Raw genomic sequence first — 27,967 nt, 5'->3', positions numbered from 1 at the left:
GTAAACTGTGTAGCTAATCGTTGGATCGTACGACGGTCCGTTAGCGTGGAGCTTTCCGGGTATACCCGATCTTCTAGGTATTTCTTGATATCGGTATACCAAGGGTGCTTGTCAGGTAGCGTTTCGGCTCGTTCGATCTGCATGCAGAACGCTGGATCTTCTTGTAGTTCGACTGTAAGTTCCCATTGTGCTGCTCCCTTGGGAATGTTTAACATAGATGTTAATGTGGCCAAGGCATTAACAAATTGATTCTTGACACGTAGCATATATGTAAAAGTGACTTTACGAAATTTGTCGATGAGATTCTTGAGATAAACGTGGTACGAAATCAGCTTCTCATCCTTCGTCTTCCAGTCACTGTTCGTTTGATTGACAATGAGTTGAGAGTCACCGAAGACCCTTAGCTTTTTCACCCCCAAAATGATTGCTTCCTTTAAGCCTGCTATACATGCCTCATACTCGACTATGTTGTTCGTGCACCCTAAGGATAGCCTTCTCAAAACAGGGATGGGGATGTCATCTAGAGAGTAAAGGATTGCCCCTATTCCGCTTCCTTTAGCGTTAGTTGCACCGTCGAAATATAAGGTCCATTCATCTGCCTCTGGTCCTTTTTCTCCCTCAAGGAATAGGATATCCTCATCAGGGAAGAAAGTCTTCGGTGGTTGATAGTCAAGCAGAGAGTGTACTGTGAGATGGTCGGCCAAAGCTTGCTCCTTGATTGCTTTCTAAGTGACATAGGTGATGTCAAACTCGGAAAGTAACAATTGCCATTTTGCGATCCTTCCAGTTAGAGCTGGTTTCTCGAACAGGTACTTCAACTGATCCATTCGTGCGAGCAGGAGGATTGGATAAGCGATCATGTATTGGCGAAGGCGTTGGGTGGCCCATATGAGGGTGAGTCATGTCTTTTCGATTAACGAGTATCGGGACTCGTAATCAGTGAATCGACGGCTAAGATAGTGGATTGCTCGCTCCTTTCTTCCTATGTCATTGTGTTGGCCAAGGACCCACCCGATGGCGTCTGCGGCAACTGAGATATAGAGCAGCAGGGGTCGTCCGAGCACCGGTGGGACTAGCACTGGTGGATCTAGCAAATACTTCTTGATTCTGTCAAAGGCTTCTTGACAATCTTCGTTCCATTCTTTTGGCATGTTCTTGCAGAGCAAGTTGAATATGGGCTCGCATATGGGCGTAAGCTGGGCAATGAAACGACTGATATACTGGATTCTGCCTAAGAAATCCTGAACTTCTTTCTCATTTTTAGGAGGTGGCATCTTTAGAATTGCTTGTCTTTGATTCGTCGACTCGAATGCTATCTTCGCTGACGATGAAACTGAGCAACTTGCCACTAGTTGCCCCGAAGACACACTTTTGCGGATTGAGACGGAGCTTGAACTTTTTCAATCGGTTGATGAGTTTTTTGAGGTCTTTGAAATGCCCCTCGATGCTTTGAGACTTGACGATCATATCATCCACATATACTTCCAGCTCTTTGTTCATCATGTCGTGGAATAGTGTCGTCATGGCTCGCTAGTGCGTAGCTTCGACATTTTTCAACCCGAATGGCATGACTTGGTAGAAAAACGTTTCCCATGGCGTAATGAATGATTTCTTTTCACAATCTTCTACGGCCATTTTGATTTGGTTGTAGCCAGAGAAACCATCCATGAAAGAGAAGATTTTGTAACATGTTGTATTGTTGACCACAGTGTCAATGTGGGGCAGTGGGAAGTCGTCTTTCGGATTGGCTTTATTGAGGTCACGGAAGTCGATGTACATCTGAACCTTGCCGTCTTTCTTGGGAACGGGAACGATGTTGGCCAGCCATTCCGAATAGTTGGATACTACCAGGAAACCGGCATTTTATTGCTTGATTACTTCTTCCCATATTTTCAAGATCCACTTTGGTCGCATTCTCCTTAACTTCTGCTTGACCGGATTGATTTCAGGCTTCGTGGGTAGTTGATGTACCACCAGATCTTCATCGAGTCTAGGCATATTTTCGTAGGAGAAGGCAAAGTTTGACAGCCGTGGTTTCAAAAACTCGATCATCATCTTCCTGTCGCTCGAAGATAAAGATTTTCCAATGTGTACTTCTCAAGGATTGTCAGGGGTTTCGAGATTAACCACCTCGAAATTGTCAGGTGCAACGTTGGCTTTTGAATCGAACTTATTGAGGAGATCCTCAAGCTCGGGAGTCAGATCATCATTTCCCTTGTCCTTGACCTCTTCTAAACCCATGAGTTCGAATTCTAGCTCTATGTCAAAGTCATAGATGTCAACTTCGGCTTCATACAGCTTTTCAAATGAGTCTGGCACTTTATTGCTTGTGGCTTTTAAAAGTTTTCTGATTTTTGGGTATTTTGAAAAAATTTTGATGTTTTTGGTTTTTATAAATTTTCTTCTATTTTTAAAGTTTTGTGGATTTTCTATTATTTTTTGTTTTTGAGGGTTTTCTATTGTTTTTGGTTTTTGAGGATTTTCTATTTTTTTGTGTTTTTGAAGATTTTCTTTTTATTTTTTGAAGGTTTTTCAAATTTTCTGGTGTTTTAATTTTATCGAACACCAAGTTGGAGTTTCGAACCAGTATCTATCATGGTCTTGTCCAGGTGCAAATGTCTATTTACAAGAACATTTTTTTAGACCGGCACTCTGAGAAGACTGACCAGTCGATTCAAGCGTCATGGGGGTGGTGATCCAGGTGGTGCCCTGCGCTCTCTCCCCTCGAGAGGCAGGGTTTTGGGATGTAGTGGGCTGATTTTCTCTATTATGCCCAATCATCATGATATAGCGAGGGCTGGGTTCTGACTCGGTGTCAGATTCATCAGACCTTCCTTCATTCCCTGTGTCGTGGAGCTCTTCAGATTGTTGTAGCTCTGATGGGATCATCGTTGTGGTCCAATTGAGAGACGGTAGTTTCTGCCCCTTGCTCAGTTGTTGTTTAGACAACTCAGTGAGAGTGAGACTATTATCATGACCCGGTGGATCGGAATCCAAATTTGGACTTGGATAGATGACTCCGGCGCTAATGAATTGGATTGGTGTGAAATGGGAAGGATGGCTCATCTCTTGGCCCTTCCACCTCCTCTTGGTATCTACCTTCTCTGGTTTTTCTGGTGGAGGAGACTCATATCCCAGTCCTGCCCTTCCTACTCTTTCTTGAACCTTAATTACCTTAGCAGTATCTTGGTGTTCAAGGCGGTAGTTCAGGATTTGACGCTCGGCTAGAGTGAAAATACAGTTTGATTTTAGAGGACATACTGATGGGACGTGATCCACTGCTTCAAATTGGAAGCTATAATATGGTTTATCTTTGTCCAATTTCCATGCGTCAATAATTGGGATGTTAGGCTCCCCTTGAAGATTTGTTCCAGAGGGAAAAAGTGGTTCAGGATCTACCAGAATGCATAACACTTTATTCTCATGGATGTACTTGACCCTCTGGTGAAGCGTTGATGGTACAGCCCCAACTTCGTGAAGCCAAGGCCGACCAAAGAGAAGATTGAATGATGAAGGGATGTCCAAAACTTGAAAGGAAATGGTGGACGTATCGGGGCCAATTTGTAGTTCAAGATCACTTTCTCCTTGTGCTTGCCTTCGGGAATTATCGAATGCTCTCACATTCATATTCCTTGGCCTGAACATAGATGGATTTAGTCTCAAATATAAGGTAGTCCGAAGTGGACAAACATTCAAACTTGAACCATTATCAATCAATACCAGTGGGATGCTTTTGTCCTTATGACAAACAGTTATATTTAATGACCTGGCATGGTCACGGCCTTCTGGTGACAACTCATCATCTGAAAAAGTTATGGCTCGGGGCGCAAGGAGTTGCCCTATCATGTGCGTAACCATTTCAGGTGCAGCTTCTTGGAAAATATGTGCATCATTCAGAGTTTTAAGAAAAATCTCCTGGTGTGCTTGCGATGTACAAAGGAGTTTCCAAACGGATATTTGGGTCAGGATGGTTTTAAGCTGGGCCGCTACATCATATGTGGTGTCAGCCTTCTGTGTCGTTCTGACCAAAGGTCCCTTGGGATCTCCTTTGAGTCCTTCTTTTCGAAAACATCTCCCATTAGGATGCATGTTTCCCACCTCAGAGCATTCTGGGTAATGCCAGGGGACTGCCTTGTTATCTGAAACTAGTTCCATCTTTCCTTGAAAAGCCAGAGGAGGTGAAGATTCTAGAGAAGATAGAGGGTTAGCAATAACAAATGTGTGTTTCATTGGCGAAGCCAACGGTGCCCCTAGGAGTACCAAGGGTTGTGAAGGAGGGCCTTCCTGGATTATCTGTCTGGATCTTGCGAGTTCGTGTGGCATGCTGAACGGGAGAGGACGTCGTTCTTGTGCATCAATGGGTAGATGGTATGGTACATGACTGGGCATGGGCGACAAAGCCTTCCCCATAAGGACGACTGGCTGGTGGACTCCTGACTGGTGGGAGTTGTTAGTTTGTGTTGACGTAGTGGCTCTTCTTTGTAGGACCAATGGTTGATCCCATGTTTGTTCTACGTGATGAGGACTGTGATGAGGTTCATGGGCCTTCCCTTGAAGGACCAACAGAGGAGATGGTAATGCCCCTTGCAAAATGAATGAAGGAATCTCCATGTCATAGCTTTTGGCCAAGAATGCTTGGAAAACATGGGAAGGATGTTCTCCCTAGATGGCATTGACAGTGGGAGTGCTGGAAGTGCTAGGGCATTCTTGATGCTGCGGCAGAGGATTTTGGAGTATGTTATTACTGTTAGCAGCAGCTGTTTTAGGGGGCATGACCGTGATCTGGTTCTGATCAATCAAATTTTGAACTGCATGTTTCAAGGAGAAACAACGTTCTGTGGTATGACCCCGCACTTGATGGAATGCACAATACTCATTTTCTTTGTAATTTGGAGGCAACGGGTTTAGCGGCGGTCTAGGCTGGAGAGGTGCCAAGAGCTGCCTTTGGATGAGTGTGGCACGAATGTCACCCGTTTGCCTGTTCTGGTTTATGTATCGCGGATTCCACCTAGGTTGCTACTGCTGAGGGTGGTATTGTTGTTCCTGTGGAGGATTTCTTGGCATTCCTTGTGCGGAGGCAACAACATTGTTAGTTTCCACTAGACGAGGAGGAGCCATATCTTTATTTCTTACTCCCATTTGCCTGTCTTTTCTTCAAGTTTTGCTTTTTGTACCGAGGTAGACAGGTGGGGCCATGGTGCAATTGTGCCAGTTCTTATTCCAACCTCCACCTGTTCGCCCACATGAATTAGCTGAGTAAAATTGGCATACAGGTATGAAATCAGATATCCCGATATATTTGGATTGGCTGAATGGACAATCATAGAGATATGTTCTTCTTTGTCGATTGGTGTTTTCATTCGTGCGGCCATGGCTCTCCATCGCCCCACGTATGCAGACAGCGTTTCATCACTCCTTTGCCTAAGGGTTACCAAGTCTGACCTTCGGGGTGCTGCATTTAGATTGTACGCGAAATGATCTACAAAAGCTTGGGACAATTGTTCCCATGTTCTAATCTTGTGATAGTCCAAAGACGTGTACCAATCTAATGCATCACCCCTTCGGGATTTTTGGAACAAACGGATCAATGCTCCATCATCTCCTACCATAGCATCAAGTTTACCACAAAAAGCCTTTAAATGTGCAGTTGGGCATCCCGTGCCATTGTATCGTTGAAACTTAGGTACCTCGAAGTTTGCAGGTACCCTAGCATCGGGGAATGGGCAAAGATCCCTGAATTTTGTGGATGGGAGTTCCACCCCATGTTGTTTTTGAAGTTCATTTCGCATTGCCCTTAACTGGTTCTCGAAATGTTCCCGAAGTCGATCAAATTCATTTAGTTGGGACAAAGGAGGTCATGTTCCTTCTAGCATTCGGTTAGCCTCTTCTTCATAATGGTTGACTTCTTTGATGTTCCTGTGTTCCTCGGTCAGAAGGATTGAGTGCATGGTGTTGTGTGGGAATTGGGATGCAGTCCCGCCGAGAGGGCGAGCTTGGATGGGTGGATATCCATGAACAATAGGTATTTGATGTGGTTGACTGGGTGGAAATTGAAATAAATTTCCACTGGGAGAAGGTTGTTGGAATTAACCAGACTGTGATTGACTAGAATGTGCTGGTTGACTCCCATCAGGGGGAGGATGTGCTGGAGTTTGAATTGCTGTGACTGGTGGGTTTTGAAAGTGAACCCGAATTCCGTTAAGAGGAATGGGTTGAAATTGATTGACAGTTGGGTCTGATAGACCTACATGGATGCTTAGTGGACGCATGTTATGAATGAGTGGCGTCATTTCTTCGTGAATGTGATTCACAATATTCTCTAACCTGTTTAAGCTGCGGGCGAGCTCGATTGTCGAGGGAGTGGATGCGGTCGGTTAAGAGGCTTGCTGTAACGCCCTGGAAATCGGGGGTTGCGCATCTGCTCGACTCCCGAGTTCCCGAGAGTCACCATTAACAGATAATCATCAATGTGCGTTTAATCTGGTTGAGTTGCGCAGCCTGAGGTTCCCTGAACATGGAACATGAACACACGAGTCTGCTGAAATGAGGAGGACGATCTTAATATATATACAAGTCCAAAATAAATGGGTCGCGCAAGGCGTTGCCCAAACAAAATAGCAAAGAGTATAACATCCCAAAAGAATGAGACTAAGCACAGTGCCCAGCCATCCTATCCCGCCTCTCAAGCGGGCGGCGATCCCTCCATCAGCTGGAAGTATGACAGCTCCAGCTCCTCGTCCAGGCTCGCCTCGCTAGGCTCCTCCAGTCCTGGGTCACCTGCGTCTATAAAAGGGTCTGGTTGGTGTTTTGAAACACCGTCCCAGAGTGGGAGTGAGTGATCAACTCAGTGAGTGCTATTAGCCATAAGTTGTAACAAGCATTAATTGCAATAAGAATTTAATGAAAAGCAATCACTCATAAGCATCTATCTAGTCTTGTTAATGCGCATGCGTACAGGATGATATGATGGATGCCCTCGCCACAACACTCCCTCGTGCGACGCCATCTAACGATCGCCAATGCCAACACTCCCTCAATGCGACCTCAACTGCCGAGTCGCCAACCTAACTAATGCGATGCGATGCGGTCGTGTTAGCCAAGTGATTAGTTAGGTTCATTCATCCAGCAGATTGGAGAATCTGGTACACCCCAGCTATTAATGCCCTAAACTGGTTGCGAGGCCAAGACCCCCCAACGCGTGAGGCCGAGGCCCCGCGGTCCGTGATCCTGTCGGGTTCCTCATCCCCGACTTCAAGCACATAAGGAGTGCCAAGAGAAAAGGATCGCTCGCGGTCACTACGGGGAGGGGCGGTACCCCAGCATAGGCCGACAGCCTGGACACAGTGCCCATTCCACCATGCCCGGCTCACGAGACTGTGGACCGATTCAAGTGGTTTGTCGTTGGGCTACAATGGTTGTGGGGAGTCCCAGGTTCCATACAAATGTGAGCAAACAGGGTTAACAATCGTGGTTGGCCAAACAGTAGGCTAGACCGCATGAGTCCAGGCAAGCGTGTGGCGGAACGACATCGGGTGCAAGCAACCCACGTAGTCTAACTACAGCCGCCCACACTCGCTCGCCCAAATCCGAGGGTTTAGCCTCAAGGCGGTCCTACCAACGGGACCACCTTAGCTTTCCTTGTTTCCTTGGCCAACCGCAAGGTTTGAATGGTGGTCCACAACATGTCAACGGGCAGGAGTATCAGCAGGCAAGATTATCATGTTCTCATACCTCAATCATATAGTCCAGATTCACCGAATAAGCAAGCTAACAATTTATGCGCAATGGTGCATGTGTGTTGGGTGTGTTGGTGGGGAAGTTGCTCACTTCCAATAACTCATGAAGACTAATTACACATGTAGCAAATGAGGCATGCATGTTATAAGACATCAATCTTATGAGCAATCCATCAAGTCATCAACAAGCAGTCATCAAATTTCAGCATGTCATGTGAGAAACACGAATAGCATCATGTGAGGAAATCAAACAAACACACAATTTCATACCATTATAATAGGCATACATCCCTAAGTTTTCTCTACACACTCTAAATGCACATCCCAACAATCAAAATCATTAAACTCATATTGTAATTGGTGCTAGGCCACCTAGGAGTAATAGTCCGCACCTATGGCTTGATGGAGACTCGAAAAATGCCCTAGCAATGAGGGCCTTTGGGTAGAACGGTCGGAATTCCTAAATCAAGCTATTGCATGTTAGACTCCCAACCCAAAACCACATTTCTACTCGAATTTCAAGAAGGATGGTGAAAAACTCACCTAAGCACCCCACGGACAGTTGTTGCGGCTAAGGAAAGGAGTTTTCTCCTTGCAAGAGTGGCAAATGTTGAAAGGAATGGCTTCCTTGGGGCCCACTTGATCTAGGGTCCTCCTTGATCCCCTCCTTCTCTCTCTCTTCTCCTCTTTACTCTCCCTTACTCTCTTCCTCTCTTGGTAGTTGTAGCAAATGAGAGAGAGATTTATGAGGGATAGGGTTTATTTCCCTAGACTTGGGCCTTTTGGCCTTAAGTTCCCTTTAATTCCCATATTAGCCTACTAAGGGACATTTTCGGGGTCGGCGTGGCCCTAATGCTCCTTTGGCCATCAAATTCGGTGGGTAGGTGCCTTATGGCCCGTCTAGGGCCCGCGTAAAATTTGGGAATAAACGGTTAGATGAAAGTGGGGTTTGAGTCAAAGGCTTAGATCTTTAAACGGCCCTGTGGGGCCCATTTTAGTGATTTGAATATTTCTGGTGGTCCTCAGGCTATGAAGTTTTTAGAATGGGTGCTTCATGGCCCGATGAAGGGCCACGCAAAGTTTGGGGACGATCGGGCCAGGGGTTTGACCGCACGGGTCCGATTTGTGATCGACGGTGACCGGCCCACGATCAGGTCCCAGAGTTGGTGGACAGTTGCAGGAAAATTCACTTGACCTCCCTGGTAAATATGGAAGAGATCCGACGATCGGATAACCAGGAATCTTGGTTCCATTTGCAAACGCCAGATTTGGTCCTAGCATGGGTGGGGTGCATTTAGTCAATGCCAGATCCCGCTTCTAGGTGTCTGCCGGGTCCGCGGTCCGCGATGGACCACAAGCCCAGTGAGCTCAAGGGTTCCCTAAATTATTAGATTTTTCTGACCCTTCGGCGTCGCGGTATAGCCCATATGGGCTGTTGTTCAGCGTACATGATCATCCAGCTTAACGGCCCGCACTTGGCCTTAGCCAGGCCTGTCTGGTTTATTCAACCGGCCAATTCTAGGTTAATTAGTTCATGGCATCCCAGCCCTGAATGTTTTAACCGTTCGGTCCTGTAGAAAATCCTACGTGGACGCCTCAGGACAATGCACCGATTGGACGGGACGTTACAATCTACCCCCCTTACAAATAAATTTCGTCCTTGAAATTTGTACCTGATCGTATTGTAGAAGCAGGGATGGGTAATGCTTGCGGATTTCTGCTTCCGTCTCCCAAGCGGCCTCTCCTTCATCATGATGGGTCCATAGTACCTTGACCAACGAAATGACTTTATTGCGCAAGACTTGCTCCTTCCTATCAAGTATCCAAGTGGGACGAAGAATGTAGGTGGCGTTTTCCTTAAGTTCCACATGTTCCCACTTGATGATGTGCGAAGGATCGGGGACGTACTTCTTCAGCATTGATACATGAAAGACGTTATGCACTCCGGCTAGAGGTGTGGGTAGGGCTAAGCGATAGGCAACCGCTCCCACTCGGTCCAAAATCTGAAAAGGCCCGATGAACCATGGCGCAAGCTTTCCTTTCTTGCCAAAGCGCAACACACCCTTCATTGGGGAGATCTTGAGAAATACATGGTCCCCAGCTTCAAATTCCAAGTCCCTTCGCCTTGTGTCGGCATAGCTTTTCTGTCTGCTTTGAGCCGTCAAGAGGCGGCGCCGGATAATTCCAATCTTTTCAGTCGTGATCCGTACCAGGTCCGGCCCGAGCAATCCCTTCTCGCCAATTTCCTCCCAACAATGCGGGGCTCGGCATGGACGCCCATACAAGGCCTCGTATGGTGCCATTCCGATGCTAGCTTGGAAGCTATTGTTGTAGGCGAACTCGGCATATGGGAGGCAATCGTCCCAACTCTCCTGGAAGTCCAGAACACAAGCGCGCAACATGTCTTCCAAAATCTGGTTTACCTGCTCGGTTTGCCCATCTGTTTGCCGGTGAAAGGCGGTGCTAAACTTCAGTTTCGCTCCCATAGCTTCTTAAATGCGGGTCCAAAAGATTGACGTGAAACGAGCATCCCGGTCCGATACAATCTCCAATGGGACGCCATGGAGCCGCACTATCTCCTTGATATACAGCTTAGCCAAGTCATCGGCGGAGCTAGAAGTCTTGATTGGCAGGAAGTGGGCTGATTTGGTTAGCCTATCCACAATCACCCATATCGAGTCATGCCCCTTTCTAGTCTTGGGTAAACCGGCAATGAAATCCATGGATATGAAGTCCCACTTCCATTCCGCTATAGGCATGGGCTGCAATAGGCCCGGTGCTCGGCCTTTACTTGTTGGCAGGTGAGGCATCGGGATACATATTCGGCTATTTTCTTTTTCATGTTGTCTCACCAATAGGTTCGCTTTAGGTCCCGGTACATCTTTGTACTACCAGGATGCATCGCCAACTTGGAATTGTGGGCGGCGTTTAGAACTTCTTCTCGCAATCCCTGGAGGTTTGGAATACAAAGGCGGCCTCGGTACCGCAATCCCCCGTCAATGCCGACTCTCCATTCGGACTTCTCGTCATTCTTTGCCCCTTCCCTCATCTTCCTCAATAGCTCATCGCTCGCCTGAGCTTCAATGATTTTACTGTCAATCATTGGCTGGGCTTGAATGTGGGCTATGAACTCGTAAGGTTCCTCCACTGTCAGCTTCATGTCAAAGTCCCGAACGAACTCCACCATGTCCCACTCTCTCACCATTAACGGGGCCACAAATTCAATTGTCTTCTTGCGACTTAAGGCATCTGCCACCAAGTTGGCTTTGCCCGGATGATATGAGACGTCAAACTTAAAGTCTTTCAACGTCTCCATCCAGCAACGCTGTCTCATATTCAGGTCTTTTTGGGTGAAAATGTATTTGAGGCTCTTATGATCGGAGAAGAGCTCAAACTCCTCACCATAGAGATAGTGCCTCCATATTTTCAATGCGAAAACTACCGCCGCAAGCTCGAGGTCATGAGTGGGGTAGTTTTCCTCATGCTTCCTTAACTGCCGAGACGCATACGCAATTGCCCCGTGAGGACACAACCCAATCCCACATGAGAGGCGTCGGTATAAACGGTATACTTGACTCCTTGCTCGGGTAGCACAAGTACAGGTGCTGACGTCAACTTGTCCTTCAACTCTTGAAAAGCCGCCTCCGCCTTTTCATTCCAGGCAAATTTGAGATCCTTCCGAGTTAGCTGGGATAGCGGCCGGGCTATCTTCGAGAAGTCTCTAATGAATCTGCGGTAATAGCCTGCGAGACCAAGGAAGCTTCGCACTTCTGTAACCGATTTCGGTTGCTTCCAACCTTGTACTGCCGCCACTTTGGCGAGATCCACCGATATCCCTTCCTTAGACACAACATGTCCCAGAAACTTGATCTCCTCCTTCCAGAAGGCGCATTTTCTAAACTGCACAAACAGTTGATTTTTCTCTAGGGTTTCGAAGACTGCTCTTAAATGCTCTCCATGCTCTTCACGGCTCTTTGAATAGATTAATATGTCGTCGATAAAGACGATAACAAATCGGTATAAAAAGGGCCTAAGGATTCTGTTCATGAGGTCCATGAAGACCGCCGGCGCGTTGGTGAGTCCAAATGGCATAACTAGAAACTCGTAATGGCCAAAGCAGGTCCTGAAGGCCGTTTTCTGAATATCTTCGTCCCTAACTCGTAACTGATGGTACCCTGACTTTAGATCGATCTTGGAGAAGTATTGAGCACCCCTCAACTGGTCGAACAAATCATCGATTCTAGGCAATGGATATTTGTTCCGAACCGTCATTTGGTTCAGCCTTCTGTAGTCCACACAAAGTCGCAAAGAGCCGTCCTTCTTCTTTACGAATAGGACCGGGGCTCCCCATGGCGACACGCTGGGTCTGATGAAACCCGACTCTAGCAAGTCATCGATTTGAGTCCGCAATTCTTCCATCTCACATGGAGGCATGCGGTAGGTAGGCAAGGAGACGGGCTTGGCTCCAGGGACTAGCTCGATCGTGAAGTCTATCTCACGTCGAGGTGGTAGTCCAGGTATGTTTCCAAATACATCCCAAAAATCATGGACCACGGGCATGTCCGATATCGAGGGTCCAGAATATTCGTCCTCCAATGATGCATAACACGAAATCCTGCGTTCGAAGCTGACCTGGACCGGGAACATGAGGGAAGAGCCGTCGTCCTCAAATATCTTCACTGTTTTTGCATCGCAATCAATTTCTGCTTTCATCATTGTCAACCAATCCATGCCCAGGATGACGTCGTAGTGGAAGATTTTGGTCACTATCAAATCCACGTGGGCTACCTTGCATCCCAAGTCGATGGGGCAACTATAACATATCTTTGTCGCCTCTGCAAAAGTGCCGGCGGCCGCGATGATCTTTACCCCCACGAAGGGGCTAGGGCGTAGCCCCAAGTGCTTAACAATCACATGCGAGATGAGGGAAGCAGTGGACCCGATGTCCACTAAAAGGAATATGGGAGTACCTTGGATGTGGGCCGTCACCTCAACGGCCGTAGGAGTGGGAATAGCCGCGTCTTGGCCCTCAACGGCTAGGGCATGCACTCGGGCCTGTTGTGGAAAATTGGGCCGTTGCATGGGCCGCTGTGGCGGTCTAGCTTGAGGCAGTGGTGGACGCCGAAACTGTTGACTTGGCCCCATTGCTCGCAAAGGCGGAATCTGTAAGGCCGGCTGTGAAGGCCTAATGTTGCGCTGCGGCGGAGTGAACCCGAGGTCTCTCATCCTCGTAAAACAGTAGGGCTCGGAATGTCCCGCCCTCTTGCAATAGTACACGTTTGGGCCGGTCTCGTAGAAGGGGCCGGTGAGGCGGCTAGTCGGGGTGGTGAGCTAGGACGCGCCCTTTTTCCTGTAAAAGAAGAGGACGGTCCTTCCACCCTATTTCGTGGCCCTAACTGTGAGCGGTTACGGGCAACCCGTTCCTCATCCTGCTCCGCCCTGATAGACATCTCGACAAGCTCGGCGTATGTCTGGATGTTGACGCAGCATATCTTGGAGCGAATACCGCTTCGCAACCCTGCCATGAATCGCCTCATCTTGACCGCTTCATTGGCGATCATTTCGAAAGCATAACGGGAGAGTTCAGTAAAGCGGTTCTCGTATTGGGCCACGCCCATCCCCCCTTGTTGGAGGCGGAGAAATTCATTCTCTCTCGTGCTGATACGATTGAGGAATATACTTCTCCTTAAAGCGGGCTTCGAATGCTTCCCATGTCCATACATAGCCCTCGGGAATGGATCGGAAGACACTCTCCCACCACAGGTCCGCCTCCTTCTCAAAAAGATATGAGACAAGCTCAACGTTTTCTGCCTCCGAATAGTGGAGAGGCCGTAGCAACTTGGTGACTCGGTTGAGCCAATATTCTGCTTCCTCGGGGCGGTGGGTGCCTGCGAAGGTAGGCGGTCTGTACTGCTGGAACCGCTCAAATAGATTGCTCACGTTGCTTACAGGTGCGGTTGGGCCGGATTGCGCCGGTTGCGGCACACCCATGTTCTGGGCCATGGCCCCCATCATAGTGGCCATCATCTGCTGCTGTTGTTGCATATTTGCGACCATCATTTGTTGTTGCTGTTGCATGAGAAGCAACATCTGGTCTACTCGGTCCACGACTGGCGGCGGGGGGGGGGGGGGGGGGGGTATAGAAGCCGTGGCCTGCGGCGGTTGGGCATTAGGGGCCGCCTCTTGGGTGGTACTACCCGTGTTCTGAGATCCGTTCCCGCCTAAGGGGCCTTGCGGATCGTCAGGGAGGAAGTCCCTTTCGATCAAACCTCCATGTGGAAGTCGGACGTATCGTCCCTCCGGCCGAGGAGGCATTTCCTGTAAAACATCCTTAGACGGATTAGGTGCCGAAACATTTCTCCATCCTGATTATACTTACAGTTGCAAGGTCAATAGATAATCCATTCGAGCGAAAAGGCGAACTCATGCAAACATTTCCATAACAATAAGAAATTTTGAGGCAAATCCATACTTCACATTGATTTCAAAAATACCATTGACATGGCCAATTACATGTCGCAGCATGGATTACAAGCATTAGTACCATGACAAACGAAAAGAAAAATACAACTAAGTCAAGCAGGAGTCCTATCTACCTCCTAATACCCGAGATTTGACCTAATCAGCTTAAAACAACCACGAGTAATGCGAACGGCTGCGAAGCTACTCGTCTGAGTCGGGCGACAGAGGGGGTGCTTCTTCCCCCTTGCTGCAGCAGATCAGGGCCTTTATGGCTCGATACATTTTCTTGTTCCACTTCTCTTGCTTCGCTTGGTTCTCTTCGATCCTGGCCATCCTAGTGTCGAGTGCGTCCAAGCGTGCAAGCACGTCAGGTGCGACAGGTGGCTCCCTACCAATCTCCTCGATGTCGTCAGCTCCTTCGGCCCCTTCGGCTTCCTCCTCACCCTCATCTTCGTCTTCTTCTTCGTCACCCTCATCTCCCTCTTCCTCCCCTTCGTCTGCATCCCCGTACTTGTCGATGTGGGCCTGTTTCTATTTGGGTCCTAACCCCATCGAGTTCAGCATCTTATCCCCCACAATCTCCGTGGGTACGGGATTTCCGTCCGACCCGCCTATCCCATACTGCTCAGCTATGTGACAGGCCAAACGGCCAAAAGGGAGGGCTATATCCTTTCGTACCGCCCTTGCAGCCTTCACAATCTGGTAAAGCACGGTGCTAGGGGCGCACACATTTGCTCCTCGACCCACCTGATACATGAACTCCACCATGTAGCGGGAGCACTCGGTGCGGTTCTTCAATCTCGGGTATATGTTGAAAGTCGCAATGCGGTGGAGTACCCGGTATTCTGAAGACAGGGATGTCGCGTATAGACCAACCTCTCGGATCCAGGGAGCAATGCGACCACATAAAAAGCGAGTCCGTTCATCGCGGGCTTCCCTCGATTCGAGGTTCGTCTCATCGACTTGCACCTCTCCCAGTGGTACTCCTAATATTTCAGCAAAATCCTCGACTCCCAAGTGAACTTCCTTGCCCCGCACTATGATATCGAATCCAAGGGGCTCGAATTGAGGATTTCTAATTCGTGTATAAAACATCCTAGCCTGTCCCACGTTGGCTTGCCCGCTTACATAAAACATGGGACCCCAATCCTTCTCCATAAGTCGGTTGAGTAGGGGGTTATTACCTAACAGATGCTCCTCTACGGAGGCCTCGAAGGCGACTTGGCGCATGCGAAAATTCGCTAGGTCTTTAACAATCGCCTCATCCTTTTGGGAGTCGTTCCTCTTCTTGGATCGGATTTCCGAACTCGCCTTCTCCTTCCGATCGGCTTTCCTCTTACTACGCCGCTCTTGGCTCGGCCCCGCCTTCTCGGGAGCCGCCCTCTTCTTTCCCATGAGGGATGGGAATACCGGGATAGCAAGAAATGAGGCCATGGTGGCAAGGAACGCCATCCTACTCGGTTGCTAGCTAGCGGGTCCCTTGAAAGGGGCTAAAGCTTGGGTTGGGTATGGATTTTGAGATGGGTGTTGAAGAGGGCTTGAGAATGGAGTTTAGAAAAGAGTTTAGGGTTTGGGTTTGGAAGAAAGTGGAAGTGGATGATGGTGGGTGGGGGTTATGAGAAAGGGTATTGGAAATGCACCTTGAGATGGGGTTGGAGCTTCTCTTATGGAGAAGTCCTTGAGAATAGTGGAGTGGAGTTTGGAGAATGGGGTTGGGGAAGAAGGATAGGAGAGGAGGAAGAGGAAAAGGGGAAAAAGTGGATGGGGTTTAGGGATTTGAGGGATAGGGATGGCTCCCTTTGAGGTTTGGAAGGAAAGGTTCTTTCTTGGAGAGGTTTGGAGTGGGATGAGGGAGAGTGGGGTGGTGATTTTTGCAAGGGCCAACCGTGTGACCCATCCCCATTTCGAATTTAAGGTGGGCCAACAAGAGGTGGTCCGGCGGGGGCCACGCGGGCGGTCAGCGGGGGCCACGCGGCTCGCTGTGTAAACCGGCCGGGGCCACCCGCACGTTCGGCGGGGGCCACGCGGGCCACTGCGTAATCCGGCGGGGGCCACGCGCACGATCGGGGAGGGCCACGCGGGCGGTGTGCAAATCGGCGGGGGCCACGCGGCGATCGGCGGGGGCCACGCGGCCCGCTGTGTAAACCGGTGGGGGCCACGTGCACGATCGGCGGGGGCCACGCGGGCCACTGTGTAATCCGGCGGGGGCCACGCCACTTGCAGATCCCGCTTCCCCTGTCGCTTCCCGGCGTCGGAAATACCTCCTCGACGAGTGCCATATATGATTTTGGGGTAGGAGAAGCCAATCGACGCAACGGGCCTAGTGCCTTCGCGAGATTCCCCCTAGTTTGGGCCGAAATCTTCCCCCCTTTTTTTTTTATACAACTCTCTACTTTTGGCAATCTATCAGGACCTAAATAATTTTATTTTTTTTTTCGGTCTTGGATTCGCTCCCCGACCGTTAAATTCTTAGGCCTGCGGTTTGCATTCCGTCGATAAGCCAGCGCACCGCAGGACCTCCGGACACGGCTCCCCGCATCTCCCTTTGCCCTCACTCCCCGACCTCAACTTGTTGAGGGATCCATGTTCCCCCTACGATCACTCGTTCAACGGCTTAGGGTGACTCCTAGCGTTATACGCCCCTATTGCGCTAACTAACGAGTACCCTCTCAATTCAGCGGACGCGTCGTGAGTTTCATGACCCATGGCCCAAATAATCCCAACCATGCTCTAATACCAACTTGTAACACCCTGGAAATCGGGGGTCGCGCATCCGCTCGACTCCCGAGTTCCCGAGAGTCACCATTAACAGATAATCATCAATGTGCGTTTAATCTGGTTGAGTTGCGCAGCCTGAGGTTCCCTGAACATGGAACATGAACACGCGAGTCTGCTGAAATGAGGAGGACGATCTGAATATATATACAAGTCCAAAATAAATGGGTCGCGCAAGGCGTTGCCCAAACAAAATAGCAAAGAGTATAACATCCCAAAAGAATGAGATTGAGCACAGCGCCCAGCCATCCTATCCCGCCTCTCAAGCGGGCGGCGATCCCTCCATCAGCTGAAAGTATGACAGCTCCAGCTCCTCGTCCAGGCTCGCCTCGCTAGGCTCCTCCAGTCCCGGGTCACCTGCGTCTATAAAAGGGTCTGGTTGGTGTTTTGAAACACCGTCCCAGAGTGGGAGTGAGTGATCAACTCAGTGAGTGCTATTAGCCATAAGTTGTAACAAGCATTAATTGCAATAAGAATTTAATGAAAAGCAATCACTCATAAGCATTTATCTAGTCTTGTTAATGCGCATGCGTGCAGGATGATATGATGGATGCCCTCGCCACAACACTCCCTCGTGCGACGCCATCTAACGATCGCCAATGCCAACACTCCCTCAATGCGACCTCGACTGCCGAGTCGCCAACCTAACTAATGCGATGCGATGCGGTCGTGTTAGCCAAGTGATTAGTTAGGTTCATTCATCCAGTAGATTGGGGAATCTGGTACACCCCATCTATTATGCCCTAAACTGGTTGCGAGGCCAAGACCCCCCAACGCTTGAGGCCGAGGCCCCGCAGTCCGTGATCCTGTCGGGTTCCTCATCCCCGACTTCAAGCACATGAGGAGTGCCAAGAGAAAAGGATCGCTCGCGGTCACTACAGGGAGGCGCGGTACCCCAGCATAGGCCGACAGCCCGGACACAGTGTCCCATTCCACCATGCCCGGCTCACGAGACTGTGGACCGATTCAAGTGGTTTGTCGTTGGGCTACAATGGTTGTGGGGAGTCCCAGGTTCCATACAAATGTGAGCAAACAGGGTTAACAATCGTGGTTGGCCAAACAGTAGGCTAGACCGCATGAGTCCAGGCAAGCGTGTGGCGGAACGACATCGGGTGCAAGCAACCCACGTAGTCTAACTACAGCCGCCTACACTCGCTCACCCAAATCCTAGGGTTTAGCCTCAAGACGGTCCTACCAACGGGACCACCTTAGCTTTCCTTGTTTCCTTGGCCAACCGCAAGGTTTGAATGGTGGTCCACAACATGTCAACGGGCAGGAGTATCAGCAGGCAAGATTATCATGTTCTCATACCTCAATCATATAGTCCAGATTCACCGAATAAGCAAGCTAACAATTTATGCGCAATGGTGCATGTGTGTTGGGTGTGTTGGTGGGGAAGTTGCTCACTTCCAATAACTCATGAAGACTAATTACACATGTAGCAAATGAGGCATGCATGTTATAAGACATCAATCTTATGAGCAATCCATCAAGTCATCAACAAGCAGTCATCAAATTTCAGCATGTCATGTGAGAAACACGAATAGCATCATGTGAGGAAATCAAACAAACACACAATTTCATACCATTATAATAGGCATACATCCCTAAGTTTTCTCTACACACTCTAAATGCACATCCCAACAATCAAAATCATTAAACTCATATTGTAATTGGTGCTAGGCCACCTAGGAGTAATAGTCCGCACCTATGGCTTGATGGAGACTCGAAAAACGCCCTAGCAATGAGGGCCTTTGGGTAGAACGGTCGGAATCCCTAAATCAAGCTATTGCATGTTAGACTCCCAACCCAAAACCACATTTCTACTCGAATTTCAAGAAGGATGGTGAAAAACTCACCTAAGCACCCCACGGACAGTTGTTGCGGCTAAGGAAAGGAGTTTTCTCCTTGCAAGAGTGGCAAATGTTGAAAGGGTTGGCTTCCTTGGGGCCCACTTGATCTAGGGTCCTCCTTGATCCCCTCCTTCTCTCTCTCTTCTCCTCTTTACTCTCCCTTACTCTCTTCCTCTCTTGGTAGTTGTAGCAAATGAGAGAGAGATTTATGAGGGATAGGGTTTATTTCCCTAGACTTGGGCCTTTTGGCCTTAAGTTCCCTTTAATTCCCATATTAGCCTACTAAGGGACATTTTCGGGGTCGGCGTGGCCCTAATACTCCTTTGGCCATCAAATTCGGTGGGTAGGTGCCTTATGGCCCGTCTAGGGCCCGCGTAAAATTTGGGAATAAACGGTTAGACGAAAGTGGGGTTTGAGTCAAAGGCTTAGATCTTTAAACGGCCCTGTGGGGCCCATTTTAGTGATTTGAATATTTCTGGTGGTCCTCAGGCTATGAAGTTTTTAGGATGGGTGCTTCATGGCCCGATGAAGGGCCACGCAAAGTTTGGGGACGATCGGGTCAGGGGTTTGACCGCACGGGTCCGATTTGTGATCGACGGTGACCGGCCCACGATCAGGTCCCAGAGTTGGTGGACAGTTGCAGGAAAATCCACTTGACCTCCCTGGTAAATATGGAAGAGATCCGACGATCGGATAACCAGGAATCTTGGTTCCATTTGCAAATGCCAGATTTGGTCCTGGCATGGGTGGGGTGCATTTAGTCAATGCCAGATCCCGCTTCTAGGTGTCTGCCGGGTCCGCGGTCCGCGATGGACCACAAGCCCAGTGAGCTCAAGGGTTCCCTAAATTATTAGATTTTTCTGACCCTTCGGCGTCGCGGTATAGCCCGTATGGGCTGTTGTTCAGCGTACATGATCATCCAGCTTGACGGCCCGCACTTGGCCTTGGCCAGGCCTGTCTGGTTTATTCAACCGGCCAATTCTAGGTTAATTAGTTCATGGCATCCCAGCCCTGAATGTTTTAACCGTTCGGTCCTGTAGAAAATCCTACGTGGACGCCTCAGGACAATGCACCGATTGGACGGGACGTTACACTTGTGGTCTTGGCGATTCTAGAGGAATTGGAGGATTGTCACCTTGAGCTAACATGGCTGCTTGTGCACGGGTTCGGATGATACTTTGGTAGGTATGCGATGATTGTGCAGGACGACGAACCCGTAATTGATTTTTGGGCACAATGGTTACAAAATGGCTCGCTACTTCCTTGCAATGGGTATACCTTGCGATCACCTCCTTTTTTTTTGTATGTTCTTTTTTTCTTTTTTCTTTTGTCTTTTTTTTCTGATTTTTTTTTTTTTTTTATAAAAGGCAAACGTAAATGTCAGGAAAATACAGGAGGACCAGTGCATATTGGACTAACAGAAAAGTAAATGGACCAGTGAGAATTGGATTGCAGTATGCTTACGATAAAGTAAAAGAGACCAGTATAGACTGGAATGCAGGATGCAGGCAGGAAGGTAAATGGACCAGTATATATTGGACAATTAGAGAATTAGTGCGTTAGTAGGAGACCAGTATTTACTAGAATGTTAGAAAGCATGATACGAAGAGTAAATAAGACCAGTATTCACTGGAGTGCAGGAAAGTAAATATGTCGAATTTATAAAATCCCCATAAATTGAAAAAAATCACGTGTCTCAAGTTGGGCCTAGGCTGGTAACTAGCACAATCCCCAGTGGAGTCGTCATTCTGTGAACGCCTCCCCCCGCACGCGCGCACGAGCGTGGCGGTGCCATTGCTTTGTTGGCTTTTGTATTGATTTTTGCTATTGTGGGCGATGTGTGCTATTGACTCAGGTATAAAAATGCATTTGATTTGGAGTCGCCACTAGCCAAATGAAGCATAAAATCTACGGCCGGCTAGGAACTATAGAATCGCTTAGGAGTTAGGCAATCTCACGATTTTCCAACTCAAGTGACTCCCGCGGTTAGTCTGCAGCCGTAGATTCAATGTAAGGGCCTCAGTGACGGAAAATGAAGTGTTTAAGCACCCTTTTCTGCCTGCACAATGTGCAGTCTCTACTTCACAAGATTTGTAATTTTTGAGGATTTAATGAAATTTCGGCATTTTATACCTGGTTATGCTTCATATAACCCAGGTGGGCTGGGCAGGCATAGATAAGAAAAAAAAAATGAGTTATCTAGCCTTACATCACAGAGCCAAGTGGCCCTAGGTAGGCAAGTAAAGTAAAAACAATTAATGGAAATAAACGTTAACTAGCCTTACTTCATAGGATTTAAGGTCATAGGCAGGCAAATAAAGTGAAAAATGGAAGATGCAGAATGATGCAGAATAAAATGTGAAAGTGATTAATGCAATAGAAACGTGTGAAGTAGAATGCAAATTAAATAGAAATGGATAGATTCTGAGCTTTTTTTACTCCTTTGATGACCATTTTTACCTCCTGAGTTGGGCAGCGTGTCGACACGTTAGAAATATTTAAGGTACTTTGGGTAGCACCTCTAGGCAAACTCCAACCCTCAGACACTCTCTGTATCTCTCTATCTCTTTTTCTACTCTCTATTTTCTCTCTCCCCCTCTCTGTTTCTTTCTGTCTGTTTAAACTCTCTTCCCTAGCTTCTCTCTTTCCTTTGATTTTTCCTTCCTGTTGATCCTCTCTCTCGTCTGTCCTTGGGTGCCTTATATAGGCAGTGGCCCATGTTGCCCATGACCATTGTACAGGGTCATGTTGTGGGCACCCACACTGAATTGTGGGCGCCCGCCCTGACTGGTGGGCCCTACATGTTACGTTGCATGTATTAATATATTATATTATAATATATATATATATATATATATATATATATATATATATATATATATATTTATATTTATATATATAAGTTAAAGTATAATGATTACTTTTTCTTTTATTTATATTTATAAATATATATATTATGTGTGTGTGTGTGTGTATAAAGTCATTATTATCTTTTGTTTTTTATTGCAAATGTTCAAACGCTCACATCTTCTTTGTTACTTGTCTGTTTTGGATAATCTTTATCTTGTTGGAAAGATAATCAAGTAAGCTTTCTAACAAGACAGGATCACTTCAATCGGACCTCGTTTGATGTGTCGAAAATATGTCCGTCCAATATATAAAATCGATTGTTTGCAATTTAACCAATGGTCTGCCTTTGATGATATTAGGATTATTGGAAACATCATCTAATAAGCTTTTCATTGTAACTGAAATCATCTCAATCAGATCCCGTTTGACTAGTTTAAAGCACAGCTAAAGTTTTTTCCAATTTTGGTCAATTGACAATGCATGATTTTAATAAACAGGCTGGATCTTCCTCATCATGACTCGGATTGGAAGAAACTTAAGTTTGTTAGGAAGATCATTTGACCATCTTTCCAATGAATCATAAATCATCCTAATCAGTCAGGATTTGCCTCAAATAATACCATGACCATTTCATATATCCGGATGATCATATTTTTCTTTGATTTCGAAGATATGCCTTTTAACTTCGACACAACGCTACCCGGAAAGACTGAATGATACAAAGAGTGATTCGTGGGTAGAGAGTATTTGTTTTATCCATTTTCGCCTGTCGGTTACGTCATACGGAGAGTTTTAGGGGTTTTGGAGTTTGGACGCTCGGCCGTGACCGAATTGCTACTGGATTTGGTGTCAGCCAATCTAGTCCGTTAGTTATTTCCGGTCTATGCCGAGTATGCTTCCACCGTGATCCATTTGAGTTTTCAATGATTTTTCAGTCCACAGGAGACAATTGATTGAAGTCAAGTTGAAGCTTAAAGAATGTCGTATCCTTGTTTTAGGTGGGATGTCTTCAATAAGTTAATAAGTTACTTACTTTAAACTTAAGTTAGTTTGATAAGCTCCATTATAAAAGTAACTAGTGTGATGAAAGTTTTATATATATATATATATATATATATATATGCTTTTCAACTTTTAACTCCCATTATAAAAGTAACTTAAGTGATAAAAATTACTTATGCCCATGAGTCCCTCACCCAACATTTTTTTAAAACTTTAGTTTAATAAGCTCAATTATAAAAGTAACTTATGTGATGAAAGTTACTTAAGTTTTTTTTCTTGCTTTTCAACTCTTAACTTCCCCCAACACACTCTCTCTCACACACACACATACACATTGGTAAGCCCTATTATAAAAGTAACTTATGTGATAAAAATTACTTATCTCCTTAAGTTTTTTTACTTGCCCCCCCAATGGATCGTCCATATCAAAGGAGGGCCCCACATGATGGGTGGTCCACATAATAGGTCAAAGGTGGGGCCCACACGATGGATGGTCCACATCATAAGTGGGTCCCACATTAAAATAACCCATGTCAAGGTGTGCCCACATAATGGATTGTCCACATCAAAAGTAGGCCCCTAATGATGAATGGCCCACATCCAAAGTGAGCCCCATGTTGGACAATTTATTTTGATGGTGGGCTCCACATGATGGATGACCCACATCAAAGTGGCCCCTACGTAATGCATAGTCCTCATCAAAGGTGTTGATGACGAATGGCTCACATCCATGGTGAGCCCCACAGGATGGATGGTCCACATCGAAGTGGGCTCCACATGATAGGCAGTGGATGTTAAAGGTGGGCCCCACATGATAGATGATTCATATCAAGGTGGCCTCACATGAGGATAGTTCACATCAAAGGTAGGCCCCTAATAATAAATGACCCACATCCAAGGTGAGCCCGCTTGATGGACGACCTACTTTGAAGTTGGGCCCTATATGATGGACGGTCCACATTTAAGGTGGGCTCGCATGACGAACAACCCACATTCAAGTTGGGCCCCACATGATGAATAGTCTATATCAAGGGTGGACCTCGCAAGATAGATGATCCACATTGAAGGTAGGCCCCACACATCGGACAATTCACACTAAAGACAGGGTCAAGGTGGGCCCAATATGATGATAGGTCCATTCAATGGTTGGGCCCATTATGTGATGTTGGAAAACAAACATGCTTTTCTACTTTTTCACCAATTAGTATATTGTTTACCAAACAAACTTATATACTGAATATGTAAAAACCAAGATAAATTACTTGAGGCATGAGTAACTTATGTAAAGTAACTTATGATCTAAAAGCCCATAAGAGCTTCAAATACCATACATGCATGCATACGCATATACCGCGAGTACATATATTCATCCATGGGCTTGTGGGTGCAGATGATCTTATCATTCGAACTCTCATTTGCCTTGATTCCTCTCCTCAAGTTCACGAGCAGCAAGATCAAAATGGGCCACCATCAGAACTCATTGCCAGTGAGATCATCACTCATCTCACTCATCCATTTCATGGGCCACCTTCACTTTCTCCTTTTTCCACTACAATGCATGCTTATCCTACTATTGCTTTTCCCAGATACATGTGGACACACAAGCCGATACCGCAGGCATGTATGAGATCTGATCTTTCCTCAGGTGGGCCACACAGTTTAAATCTACTTCAGTGGACCCAAGTAGATCAAACATATGGATGGCTAGAAATTTTTGTTTAGAGTGCCCATTTATTCTCTACATGGACCTGATTTTTAAGAAAGAAGATATAATCAGATCTCTCACACATGTTTCATGTTGGCATACGTGTGTACATGTGGGGTCTTAGCAAACTTCTGCTTATCTAATTCATCCATTTCCTCCTACCATAGGTGATGACAATTTCATGGGCCTTGGGCTTTTCTATGATTGGAATGAACATGTATTTCCTAAGTACAATGTTCATGGGCTGGTTCGTGCACAGTCACTTGCCGAAGGCCGGTTCGATTCTCGTCTTCGTCGTCGTCATTTCCATGCATGGTGCTTTATGTAGGCATGTTGGTCTACTTAATGTTCCAAAAAGAGACCAATGTAGCATTGTCTACTCCTTTGGATATGGACATGGTTAGGCCCAATCAAGCCCAGTTGGAGAAGAGAGCCCATGGCAATGGCCCAAAGGTTCAAGAGCTTGAAGCTCACATTGTAAGAGAGGTGGACCATCCAGAAATATCGATTCAAGAGTAGTGATTTAGATCTCTTTTATTGGTCAGGCTCAGGTGTTTTTATCAAAATAATACTAGTCATCACCTGTCTTTATTTCAATAGCTAATATTTTCTTCTAGTGTTGCTTCTGAAGGGCATTGATTGAACGGGTAGAATCATCTGATCTATATGTATTTTGAACCATTTTCCATCCACAGTAGGTTAAACTAGAATGGACGGTTATGAAGGATATATCACCTTGCCACGTGTATTATGGATAGATGTGTCTACATATTATAGTTCTATCAGTCTCACTGTATCATTTCTCCTTTCCTAACTTGGGCCCACAATTAGGGTGGTCTGGATCGGCAATTTGGAATGCGTGTCCACTTGGCAGGGAGACCGGACGCGGATTGTGTGGTGACCACCACCGACTTCCTGGTGGCAGGACTGTGGAGCCCACTGTGATGTATGTGTTTTATCCATGTCATCCATCTGTTTTGCCCCCTCATTTTAGGGCATGAGCCCAAAGCATGTCTAAAGCTCATGTGGCCCACACCATATGTAGTTATCATGATGTGTGGGTGTTATCTAACCTGTCCATTAGATGGTCCCCTAATGGGCAAAAAAACAAAAAAAAAGCCCTGGATGTATGAAAAATGCTCAAAAAGAAAATAAAACACCTACAAATGTTACCCAACGCTAAATACTAGGTATCATAAATCTGTGGGGCCCACTATGATGTAGGTGTTTTATACATGTTGTCCATCCATTAATATTTTTACAGCCCATAAGCCCAAATCTGAAACATATCAAAAGCTCAAGTGGGCCACACCATATAAAACCCCATTTTGAGCCTAATCCTTTTTTGAGTTGAGCCCAATCCATCTCCCGGCTCAAAGCTTGTCATCCAGATTAAGTACTTTTACTAGTTATTCTCAATGTGCCCATGTATTAGTATCGCAACTTTGCAACCTTATTTAAGAGTCCGTTTGGATACTTGTAAATTGAGTTAGTTGCAAATGAAATACAGGTAAATGATTTATACTTAGTGTTTGGACGCTGAAAAATGCTTGTAAATCATTTACAGTCTATAAGTCATTCACAACTTCTAACTGTAAATGAAATTCATTTAAAAAGCTATAATTTTATTTATTTGCAAGTCATTTATAATTTTATACTTTTAATTACAAATAAAATTTCTCTAAATAATTTATAGGCTATCCAAACACCGACAACTACTTATTGTAAAGAGATTATATCTTAAAGCCAAACATAATAGGTTGTAAATGATTTACAAATTACAAAATTTATAGACATCCAAACAAGCCCTAAAAAATTTATACAAATTATTGTTAAAATGCACCTTCTCCTATGAGTTCTCAAGTTTGCTTCCTTTCCAACATTTCCCATTTATTCCCAAAATGTCTGCATGCAAGGTTACATACTTGAAAATTTTACCTAATTACAATTTACCTCTTTGTAGGGTTATCAATGGGCTAGGCAGGTCAGTCGTGGGCCCACAGCTTGGGCCCTAAGCACGGCCCTTCAACCGAGACTAGGCCAATGATGAACCGCTTGGCAGAGCCCATTCGCCTAATCCAAGCACTAACCATACCACCGTCATATAGAAAGAATGAATGATTTAAAGACACTTGTTATCAGTTTCCATCCAACGTACATGTGTAACTTAAAGACACTCGTAGAATCATTCAAATGATTTCATATTGCAATTTTTAAACCTTATTATATCATTTATTCCAAAAAATGCACCCTTTATAAGCACTAGTGGTGTAAGTGATAATGAACGAAATTTATAATGCATTGAGAGCATGGGAGCATTTTTCTTTAATTATTATTTTTATTTTATTTTATTTTTACACACACTCACATCCATACACCCCACAATGGGTGCTCGAACCCATAACCTTTATGTTGAAACTCCTGTAAGTCTACCACTGAGACATGAGAGGAGACCCTTTAATTATTGAAATTAGCTGGTGAGCTTGCAAAGCTCTTCCTTGCCTTTAAATTAAATAAAGAAAAGTTGATTTCCTTTACATTTTGTATTCTGATGGGTGGGACCTGCACCAGTGAATTCAACATATAATAAAGAAAGATGGGTAGGGTACTGAGTAAACTCTATGGGGCCCACCATGATGTATTTATCTTATCCACGCCGTCCATCCATTTTACCAGCTCGATTTAGGGCATGATCCAAAAATAGAAGCATATCCAATGTTTAAGTGCACCACACCAAAGGAAACAGTGGGAATAATGATGTCTACCGTTGAAACCTTCCTATGGGCCAAAGTGATTTTTATTTGTCATCCAACCTGTTCATAAGGTCACACAGACCTAGATGAGGGGAAAACATGAATATCAGCTTGATCCAAAACGTATGTAGCCTTCGAGAAATTTTTAACAGTAGGTGTTCAATTATCATTGTTTCTTGTGGTGTGGTCCACTTGAGCTTTGGACATGCTTATATTTTGGGCTCATGTACTAAAATAAGATGGTTAAATGGATAGAAGGCGTGAATAAAATATATACACCATGGCAGATCCCATAGAGCTATATCAACCCCGCCATAGAGCTTTGACACCAGCCAGCTAACTAGCTGGTATCAAAGCTCTATCAACCCCAACATAATATATGTGTTTTATCCATGACATTCATCTATTTTACTAATTCATTTGAGCTCAGAAATGAGGCAGATCTTAAGCCCAAGTGGACCACACGATAGAAAACTGCAAGGAATGTACTCTTATCATCCAAAACTTCTTGTGGGCCACAAAATTTTAGCTCAAGCTTTTATATATATATATATATATATCCCTTCATCCAAGTCTGTCCTTGATAAGTTGTATGACAAATAAACATCACTATGGGCCTTAAGAAGGTTAAATGGTAGACAAAGTTGTTCTCATTATTTTCGGTGTTGTTCATTTGAACTTTGGATTTGTCTCATTTTTCAGCTCATTTCTTAACATGACCTAGCAAAATAGATGAACAATGTGGATAAAACACATACATCATGGTGGGACCTATAGAGCTTTAACAGCAGCTAATTGGATTGTGTTCGGGTTACCAGCCAACTACCTAGC

At 46.0% G+C, this 27,967-nt stretch overlaps 1 pseudogene; it reads left to right on the top strand.

The window, feature by feature from the left end:
- LOC131243543 (metal transporter Nramp7.2-like) overlaps positions 1 to 25,138 on the top strand; it is a 44,056-nt pseudogene extending 18,918 nt beyond the window's left edge.
- Positions 25,139 to 27,967: the final 2,829 nt, after the last annotated feature.

This window comes from Magnolia sinica, chromosome 4 (assembly GCF_029962835.1).
Source record: "Magnolia sinica isolate HGM2019 chromosome 4, MsV1, whole genome shotgun sequence".
NCBI classification, from domain to species: Eukaryota; Viridiplantae; Streptophyta; class Magnoliopsida; order Magnoliales; family Magnoliaceae; genus Magnolia; species Magnolia sinica.
Note: the sequence above shows the minus strand (reverse complement) of the source record. Positions and strands in the feature narration are given on the sequence as shown.